The 10,612-nt window shown below is 36.4% G+C and overlaps 1 non-coding gene across 1 annotated transcript; it reads left to right on the top strand.

Annotated features, from left to right (window-relative positions):
* The first annotated feature begins 10,283 nt into the window (after positions 1-10,283).
* LOC148848935 (small nucleolar RNA R71) lies at positions 10,284-10,390 on the top strand. Its single transcript, XR_016101570.1, has one exon. It is a non-coding gene; the product is annotated as a small nucleolar RNA R71 (small nucleolar RNA).
* The last annotated feature ends 222 nt before the right edge of the window (positions 10,391-10,612 follow it).

The following is a 10,612-nucleotide window of genomic DNA, read 5'->3' as shown; positions in this document are numbered from 1 at the left end:
GAATTGGACTAATTTGATTAGTCACTTAAGGGGCAAATTCTGAGATGGATCAGCTAATAGGATTGGGCCCACACCCTATTCACTTAGAGAGTCCAAGATCTAAATGATATTTAGATCTGGAAACTTTCTAATTAGATTAGGAGATGACTGATCTAATCTGCAGATAAGATAAGGGTTATCCCTTATCTTAAAGGGACTTCTAATCCAAATATGATTTGGGTTAGAAACTTCTAATGGGATTAGGAGCTGATGAGACCAAAATGAATCCTAATTTTATCCCCTAATATTCACTCTTTTACATTTATTTAGCACTTAAATGGATTCATTGCTCTTGTATTTCGATTCAGGGCAATAAAGAAGGCAATTGGAAGAAAACAGGGCAAATCGGGTGATTTTGCACAGTTTCGGCGACAGTTAGTAATCTGGGCCTAACTCTCAATTCCGGATACCGAATTATAAAATTCAAGAAGCATTAGAAAGATGAAAAGAAGGCCCACAACTTTTATGTTTTGGGTTTTGACAGATTCGGCCCGCATCGAGTACGAAAACGAGCCCAAAGTCGGAGCAAGTTCGCAGTCAGACCCATTTCATAACTTAAGCCCAACTCGCAGAAGTACCTTGAAGCAGCCCAACTCGAATTCAAGAGTTAAGAGTCCGAATTTCGAATGTAATCTCCAAGGAGAGAGTTTTATCAGATCTAAAGTATTGAATGTAATCCTAGAGAGATAAGAAGATTGAGATTAGAGCATTAGATAAGAGATAGGATAGGATTAGTTCAAGATAAGATCAAAACTCCCTAAGGATAAGATGATCTCCTAGAAGGAGATGGAAAACAGCCCTCTCCTTTGGATATATAAAGAGGGGGGCAAACCAGCTCTACTAATCACTCATTCCAAGATCCAAGAGATCATCAAGAAGACCAAGAAGCAAGAAGGCAGTTCGGCTATGGAGAAGAAGAGCATGGAGATTGCGCAGATCATGAGTAGCTAAGCTTCTTTTTCTGGTTCAAGGGGGGAGGTTCGATTGTGTCATTGTGAGGTTCTGTAGTTACTTTATTTTCTTTCTTTTTAATTCAAGTATTCATTGGTTCTTGTGCACATTTATTTTGGATGTTAATGTTAATTAGTCTGACAAACTGAATTAATGTTGATTTTCCTATTGCTATCCATGATTTCGGTGATCCATAATTGTCACGAATAATGGTACAAGTAGCAATTAGGTTGATATCTTTTTGGGTCAATTGTTCGTGACAGCCTTTGACCAATGTTTTAACATGATTCAACCTAAAAGAATCGATGGAACAAAATTCAGTAATTGCAGCTATCTCAATTATTGTTAATTTGGTTTAACTATTTTCACAAATCTTAATGCTATCATTATTTAACTTGGAACGCTATCATACCCAGTTGAGTGGTGATAAGTGTTGATCGAATGCTGGGTTTGGTCAACTGAAATAGGAAAACACAAGGTTTATTATGGCTATCCTAATAAATCTAAGGTTAAATGCTTGAATTGCAAGAATGCTAAATTGTACCTAGGATCGATGGCCAATCGATTCAACCCAAACCCTTGAACCAGAATTCGGTAAGACTGATTTTCTCTTGTTTGTTTGGTTTGTTATTCTTTTAATTTTTGTTATTTAATTTTCCCACACAATTACTTTACCCATTCGGCTAAGAGATTATTGATTTGCTCCCTGTGGGATTCGACCTAGAACCACTTTTACTGCAAATATTTTATTGTGGGACTAGTACTAATTTTGAGGGCTTCGACAAACCCGTCAGGAGCTGATCCCTTTAAGTCTATAAAAGGAAGAGGGGGTGACAGCCTTTAATCATCCCAAGCAAGCAATACATAGTCTTGTCTTCAGAGCTTAAATCACAGAAGAGAGAATCTGCACCCTGCAAATACTCTCTTGTTGCCTCCTTCCTGCAGTCGCCGCCTATAGCAGTTCGATCTCCAGTTCTTGGAAGAAATCAAGATTGGATCTTGATTCCAATCTTTTGGAGAAAAGATTGGTGGGAGTTGTATTCACAAGCCGTCCAGGTGATTCTTGAGAAGGGTCAAGTTCTTTTGGAAGAACACTGTTGATTCTGCTCCACCCTGCACTGCGTCATATTCAGTGGGAGCAGATTTTGGATCCTTCCTTGGGCGTGAACACCTCAATTGGGAGATACTACTTCTCTATATCAGGTATTATCTCTCCCTACTCCTTTTGGTTCAGATCTGGTTTAGTTTATGGTTCAAGAATGATCCATGAAAATATGATTTTCTAAATGGGGAATTCGATTCCCAGTTGAAGGGAGAAATTTTTTTTTTCAAATTCGCCCCCTTATTCCGCAATCTTTGGGCATCCATTTGATGGATTTCCTATCCCTTTAGAAATTACCCCTTATTGTTGGATTTATTGTTGCTCTCTAACACTAGAAACATTGAGGACAATGCTCATCTTAAGTTTGGGGGAATTAGGCTATAGCCCTGCACCTCACTCATCCCAACACATACATACATGCATGGACAGGCCGAATAGACTAAAATTTCCCCTAGATTTTTGTTGTTTATTAGGTAAATTCTAAGAGGGAATACATTGAGTCGAGGGAAATCAAGGTAAGTGATCGAGTTTATTCTTGTGAATGATCCAAACTTATCAAAATTTATGAGGTTAAGGGAGCTGAATATGATTTTCAGCATGACCGACCCTAGTTACTTTCATGTGTACAATGCACTCGATTGAATAATTGATGATCATTCGAGCTATGTTCATATCTGAACTGTTAATGCACGAGGTTCAACAATTGAAAAAAAAAGCGAGAGAAGAAGGGACAAAGTCCAAATGACTCTGCTATCATGAACTGAATAGTAAAACTAGCGGTTTATGATATGAGTTCAGTCCTAACTCCGCTATTCTGAGCTGAATAGTAAAACTAGCAATTTTGAATATGAGTATTGTTGTTTGCCTCTAGCCTATGACCAGTATGAGATGGAGCATAAAATGCATTCACACACAAAAAAAGAAACAAATAAATAAAAAGAGAAAATGCCTCATGTGAGATGGAGCATAAAATGCACTCACACAAAAAGAAAAAGAGAAAAAAAAATAAAAAGAGAAAATTCCCCATGTGAGATGGAGCATAAAATGCACTCACACCAAAAAACAAAGGGGGAAAGAAAAAATTTTGGTGACGGCTGAAGTTGAAAGGGACAAAATGTGGTTGAACACTTAATTAAATGCAGTGACAGATTTGAAACCAAGCTCAAAGTAATGGTTAATTTTAGAGGTCAAGGTGCTGATTTACATATTGAATGGAAGTGAATGTTGGAGCGTGAAGAATTTCATATTCTCCCCTTCCTTGGCTCTTATGTATGTGATAAGAATGGTGGTTCATAGGAATGAATCAGAATACGTACACAAGTTTCCCGACCACTCAATGCATTATCATCAAAAAGGTCATCCGGTAAATGGTAATAATAGGGGGAGATGATTAGTTTATGGGTGATGTCTTTGCTTGAGGATAAGCAAAAGCTTAAGTGTGGGGGTGTTTGATGTGTGCACAATTTACATATAAATTCTGGTGTTTATGTATGGTTTTGATGCTGATTTGTGTGAATTCTTACCCCAATTTAGCTTGATTTCAAGAAATTATCAAAGGGGACAAGTCTAGGGGAAAAATAACATAAACCATGCTACAAGAGGCCAAATTGGAGGTAATACAGCCCAGCTGAGAGCAAGGCTCATCCGAAAGGTCAAAGGAGGGCTATTCGGCACTTAAAGCCCATACGCCACTATTTGGGAGAGCCCAAAGAGAGAGCCCAGTCGAAGCTTCCAAGGGAGCCTATTCGGCCCAGTAAGGAGGAAGCCCATTTGTAGCTCAAGAGCAGCCCAAGAGAAGCTAGGGGCAGCAACTTCTAGAAGGTTCAAGAGAGGCTAAAGGCACCAAACTTTCTAGATGAGAGAAAAAGGGGCTAAAGAGAAAGCAATAAAAGGAGAAGAGAAAGAGGGGAAAAGGGGTCAATACCTTTTGGGGCGAATTCCTTTTGGGAGATTTGGGAAGAAAGGTGCATAAGAGAGAAGAAAGGAGAATATTCAAGAATATTCAAGAGAAGAAGAGTTGCTGATTTCAAATTTGGAGGAGAAGCCATTGGAGGAGATCAATCTAGGTTGTCTTCTTCCTTGATTTCTGTCCAAGTGGTAATTGAATTCAACTTGCGTTTTCATGTTTATTTTCTCCATTAATTCAATCTTTCTTGCTATAATTGAATGATGTTTCAAGTAATTTCAGATCTGTAATTAGTTCTCTAGGGTTATTCGAATGGATTAGATTCAATCTTGATGTTTCTTGATTAGAATTTTAATTGTTAGAACTGCTAGCCGAATTGATCTTGATCTTTGTAATGTCTGAATTGCTTGAGATGGAATTTAGGCAACCTCAATTCTATTTGGCCCAACTGTTCTTGATTTTTGGAAGTTCTAGATTGCTTGAAAAAGACTCTAGAAATTCAAATGTGCTAATTAAGAACCGAATTGAGTGCAAGGTTAGAGATAACTTGCACAATTAAGTTGGTGCTCATTCAATCTGAATTGAGGCCCTAGAATGCCTAGATCTTAATGCATGCATGGGTATTAGATTCTTGTTAGAAATAGAAGAACCATCATCATGCGCTTGAGAGAGGTTGTTCATTTCCTTGCGGTTTCACCAAACCAAGGCTAAATCCCAATCCACTTGAATGACCTAGAGAACTAATTGCCGAAGCAATTCTGTGCATATTTAGCTTTTCTTCTCAATTGCATGAAAGGTGTTTGAGCCAATTTGTTAGAAATAGTTTGTTAGATAGGAATTCGGTTTTGATTAGGTTAGCATTTCGGTTAAGCAGATAATAGATGGTTGAAATTTTACTAGTAGTTGTTGTATATGTCCTCGTGGGAACAATACTCTATTCATCACTCTATTACTTGTGCAGTTAGTGCACTTGCTAGTGTAGCAAATACTCACTAGAAATCTCAGATATGAACAAATGGAAATGGAACACAGATTAAAAGCCATATCTATGTAGTAAATGTTAATCAATTTAGGTTATGGACTAATAATCTTCCTTGCCTCTTATCAGAAGTGGCAAACGAACAATTCGCCAAGCTATTGGACGACAACAAACTTAAGGGCCCACATTATGTTGACTGGTACAATAACCTTAGGCTGGTATTAGTGCCTGAAAAATTAGACAAAGTTGGTAAGAACCCTGCTCTGAATCGTCTAGGTGATAGGGCTTCTGAGGCATGTAGGAAGGAATATCAAGAATGGAAAGATAAAAATTCTCTTGCCCGATCTACATCATAGCCTCCCTCGACAATCCAGTACAGAGACAATTCGATAAGATCAAAGTGTCCAAGGATATCCTGGATAGTATGAAGACAATGTATGAAGAGTATAATCATTCTACTTGTTGAAGGTCATGAAGCTATTCATGACCACAAAAATGACCAAGAGCCAGATGGTTCATGACCATTATCTCAAGATGATGAGTTACATTAATGAACTAGAGGCACTCAGGTCAAGACTAGATCATGTCACCAAGGTTGATGCCATCCTAAATTCCTTGCCTCCCTCCTTCAATCAGTTTATCATGAATTACAACATGAATAAACTAAATGTTAGCCCTCAAGAACTCAACAATATGTTGCAGAGGGCTAAAGAACTAATCAAGAAGGATAAACTGATAGCCATGCTTGTTGAAGGTGGCAATTTGGGTAAGAAAAAGAGGAGGGCAAAGAAAAAGACTTAGAAATAGACTAGCAAAACAAAAAAGCAAAAGAAGGACAAAGCATCAGATGCATGTCACTTTTGCAAATAGACTGGCCATTGGAAGAGGAACCGTCCTCAATATCTAGAGACTAAGAAACAAGCTAATTTTGAACCTTTTATCATAGAGACCAATTTGTTGGCCACTTTGGCTTCCTAATGTATTGACTCCAGGGCTTCAACTCATGCATGTAAATCACTACAAGGGTTCAAGATAAACAAAAGACTGAGTGATGGAGAAGTGACACTCTACTTGGGGACTTCTGCAATAGTTGCAACTACAACCATAGGAACTGTAGAACTAATTTTCAGAGAAGGAATAATTATACTTAAAGATTGTCTTTTCGTACCTAATTTAAGAATAAATTTCATTTTTATCTCAAAATTGTGTTTGGATGGTTATTCTATCTTATTTAGTAATGTGATTACTAGAAAACGGAAGAACAAATTTCTCACATACAGAGAACATGAGAATGGTCTCTATGTTCTCCATCCTTCACTGGAAACAAACATTACCAAAACTACGTCAGAAATAATCCCCAAGAAGAGGACTCGTGATACAGTGAATCCCACGTTCCTGTGACATTACTGACTTGGCCACATTAATATAGATTGTATCAGAAGGTTAACATGTTCAAATAGTTATAACTAGAATTTGAAAAAACAATGTAAAAATAAAAAAATAAAAATCCATATTAACCAAGGTTAACATGTTCTAATAGTTATAATTATATAACCCTAGCAAGTGAACTAGTTATCAAGTAATATAAAGATATCATTCCCATGAGGATTTAACAAAATAAGTATTAGAACTATAGCCTTTATTAATTATTTGGACAACCGAATTTAAGATCTAACAAAAAGAACTATTGAAAATTAAGAATAGAAGAAAAAAAGAAATAAAAATAAGGGCAAGCAATGACAAAACTTGCAACAATCTAATTGGAAGCGCTAGGACTATTGGTCCACCTAACCCTTCCAATGGACACCAATTTATTAGATTAACCAAGATAATTTATTATTTTCATAAGCTGAAGTTTTTCCAAATTTATTTGATATTCCCTCTCAGGATATATCAAATCTACCTCTATCAAATAACCCTTCGATCTCTCGACTAGAGTTCTCATGATAGAGATGCAGTAAGCTCTATGAAAAACTTATATCATCAGATAAATCATTTATATATATTCCTATATACCATTCAATTCACACTATGAATTATTCAGTCCACTATATGAATTCCTCTCTCGATTCATTCATACAAACCAAATCAATTAAGAGGTGGCTAAATTCCTAATCACATTAATATGAAAATAACAATCTTGGATAAATTAGAATAAAAATCAATCCATTGTCATGGTTAGGCTTTTCACAGCCCTAGCTACAAATAAATTAATTCATGATAAAGGAAATAAAACAAACAAGGGGTAAGAAAGAACTCATGAAGTCGCCCTTGAAGTTGGGATCTAAGAGTTTGTCTTCTCTTTGCCGCCACCTTCCTCTTTTTCTCCTTCTTGCTTTGCTTCCAAGATGGATTGATTGATGCCTAAAGCTAGTCCGCACACCCCCCTTTATATAGCTTTAGGAGGAGGGGCTGTTTCCAACTCCTTTTAGGAGTTCATTCCCCAAAAATAGAAAGTCCTAATTAGTTTTGATCTAATCCTATCCTATCTTTTATCTAGTAATCTCAATCTTCTTTATCTTTATAGGATTACATTTGAAATTTAAATCTGATAAGACTCTTTATTCTTGAATTCGAGTTGGGCTTATTTAATAAATTGGACTGCTACAAGGCTTTTGTACGAATTGGGCTTCAGCTGTGAGCTAGGCTTCTCTACGAATTTGCTTCGACTTTGGGCTAGATTTTTACCTCAGTGCAAAGCGAATCTATCAAAACTCAAAACATAAAAGTTGTGAGAGTTATGCTTAGATTACTGAACGGTTCCGAAACTGTGCAAAATCATCCAATTAGCCTTATTTTCCTCCTGTCGCTTTCTTGCTTGCCCTGAATCGAAATACAAGAGTAATGAGTCCAATTAAGTGTTAATTAAGTATAAAAGAATGAATCATTGGGGATAAAAATATGTTAATTTTTATTCACATCAGATCCCCCAACACTTAAGCTTTGCCCGTCTTCGAGCAAGACAAAATAAAACAAGAACAAACTAACTATCCTACCGATTTTTTTCTCCTTCATCTTTCTCCACAAATATTCTAGATTAACTATTGCATACTATTAAATTAATACAACCAAGTCATACATGACTTATTCATCAGTCAATCCAATTTTTGCTACTACAAACCAAGTAGTAAATCAGGGAAAACCTCTCTTTTATTTTCTCTCTTTTATTGCTTTTTATCGGGAGTGAGTGCATTTTATGCTCCGTCTCACTTTTAGATCACTCGGCCAGTAGGTGCATTTTATGCTCCATCCTACTATTGAATTACTTGGTTAGTAGGTGCATTTTATGCTCCATCCTACCAATTGTAGCAAAGGTAAAACAACTACCCCATTTACTTAAACCTGAATTTAGGACTAGCTTAACTGAAAATGGCTTCAAATAAGTCATGTACTCCTTGATCGTATCTCATTACAAGGTTCACAAGAATTTTCCTAGAACGTTATTTCAATTGATTTCAAAGGAGCTAAGGTTTTGATTTTTTTTTTTTGAACTAAAATAAAATCCTATACTCTCCCCCCCTCCCCACACTTAGTCTACGTATTGTCTTCAACATAAGGTAAAAAGAAAAGGTGGAAATAACTTAACTATAAAATCAAGATGAGAGGAAAGAAGAAAAACAAACTTCCCTATTTTTAATCATAAACTGGATCCTCCAAGCTTTGTAGTTGCAACTTCCGATGTTTTCCCCTCTCATCCATCATGGGTGGGTTTAAATTTGGAATAGGGGCATGCACAATAGATGGAAGGAGTTTTGTGTGAGCTGGAGGTGTTTCATTGGAAGGTCGCAATTGCTTGGTAGAGGTCGGTCCATCCAATGGTAAAACTTTTCCTTATCTTGGCTTGCACTCTTCTTGACCGACCTCCAAATAGTTCAAAGCCTCCTTAACTTCTTCATCCAAGACTTGCACATTTTTACAAGAATTAAGACTGCAATGTTCTAAATGATCATTTGTATCAACTTCAGCTGCCCAAACATCAATGCAATCTATTGCATATATTTCATGTTCAATTGTGTTGGGATACTTCATGGTTTTAAATACATTAAATACTACTTCTTCCCCATTGATTCTAAGAGTAAGTAGACCTTTCTACACATCAATTAAAGCATTACTAGTAGCAAGAAAAGGTCTCCCTAAAATCAAGGGCATTGTCCTATCTTCCTCTATATCCAATACAATGAAATCAACAGGAATAATAAAATTGCCCACTTTGACTAAAATATCTTCTACTATTCCCCTAGGATATTTAATGCTTCTATTAGCTAATTGCAGGGTAATAGTAGTAGATGTTAGTCCATACCAAGTTTTTCAAAAATAGAATATGGCATTAGATTTATACTGGCACCTAAATCGCATAAGGCTTCTACGACAATACATCAAGAAGAGGGATGTTAATATGTATTTTTCTAAATACTTCTAAAAATTTCTCAAATTGTTTATCCAAATTAGCTTTCAAAACTCTTCTAGGGTAGGGAAGAGGAAGTTTAATAGCATCTAAATTAAGTTTAGGTGTACTCCCTTTGATCTCCATTTGAGAATCGGCTACCTTAACTTTTTGATCATCATCCTTGATCTCACCAATAGTCTTTCCACTTCTCAAGGCAATGGCATTCACTTGCTCCCTTGGATTCTTCTCTGTATTGCTAGGCAATTGTTCCTCTCTTCTTTCTGACTGCATGCTCATAATTTGCCCCACTTGAACTTCTAAGTTCTTAGTAGATGCCTCTTGATTTAAGAATTTCTTTTCGTGATCTTGGAACTTTGCTTCAGCAGTATTAATGAACTTATAAATCATGTCCTCCAAGTTTCCCTTATTTTCTTACGGGGGCGGCTGTTGTTGGTTGTTATTCCATGAAAAATTCGGATGACTCCTCCACCCTGGGTTGTATGTATTCACATAAGGGTTGAATTTTGTCCCGCCACCATGAGAAACAAAATTAGCACTTTTATGTGAAGCAAAATGACTTCCTACCTAACAATCAGAATTTATATGTCCTAATTGGCCACAAACATCACATGGATTACAAGATGACATATTTATTCTGCAATACTAAGATTGTCTAGTTTTTTATTCAAACTAGCAAGTTGAGTAGATAAAGCTGCAAAAGAATCTATATGGTGTACTCCCTTTTCGATTAGTTCAGTCATTATTCCATTGGTAGCTATTTGATACCATTTCTTCCATGAGATCATAGGCTTCCTTTGGAGTTTTCCTTATGATTGTGCCACCTGTAGCTGCATCAATAATGGAACGATTAGATGGAGTAATACCATTATAAAAAGTTTGAATTTGACACCAAAATGGTATTCTATGGTGAGGACACTTCCTAAGCATCTCTTTAAATCATTCACATACCTCATACAAATATTCCCTCTCTAGTTGAACAAAAGTAGTGATATCATTAATCAATTTTGCTGTTTTAAAGGGAGGAAAATACTTAGCCAAGAATTTTTGAGTCAAATCATTCCAAGTAGTGATACTTCCTGCAGGGAGTGAGTTAAGCCAATACTTAGCTCTATCACGTAATGAGAATGGAAAGAGCCTAAGCCTAAAAACATCATCGCTAACTCCATTATGCTTGAATGTGTCACATATTTCTGGGAAGTTAACAAGATGTGGATTAGGATATGATGG

This window comes from Nelumbo lutea, chromosome 6 (assembly GCF_056320005.1).
Source record: "Nelumbo lutea isolate HS-2025 chromosome 6, American lotus-T2T, whole genome shotgun sequence".
In the NCBI taxonomy this organism is placed as follows: Eukaryota; Viridiplantae; Streptophyta; class Magnoliopsida; order Proteales; family Nelumbonaceae; genus Nelumbo; species Nelumbo lutea.
The sequence above is the reverse complement of the archived record's forward strand: the minus strand, read 5'-3'. Positions and strand labels throughout refer to the sequence as shown.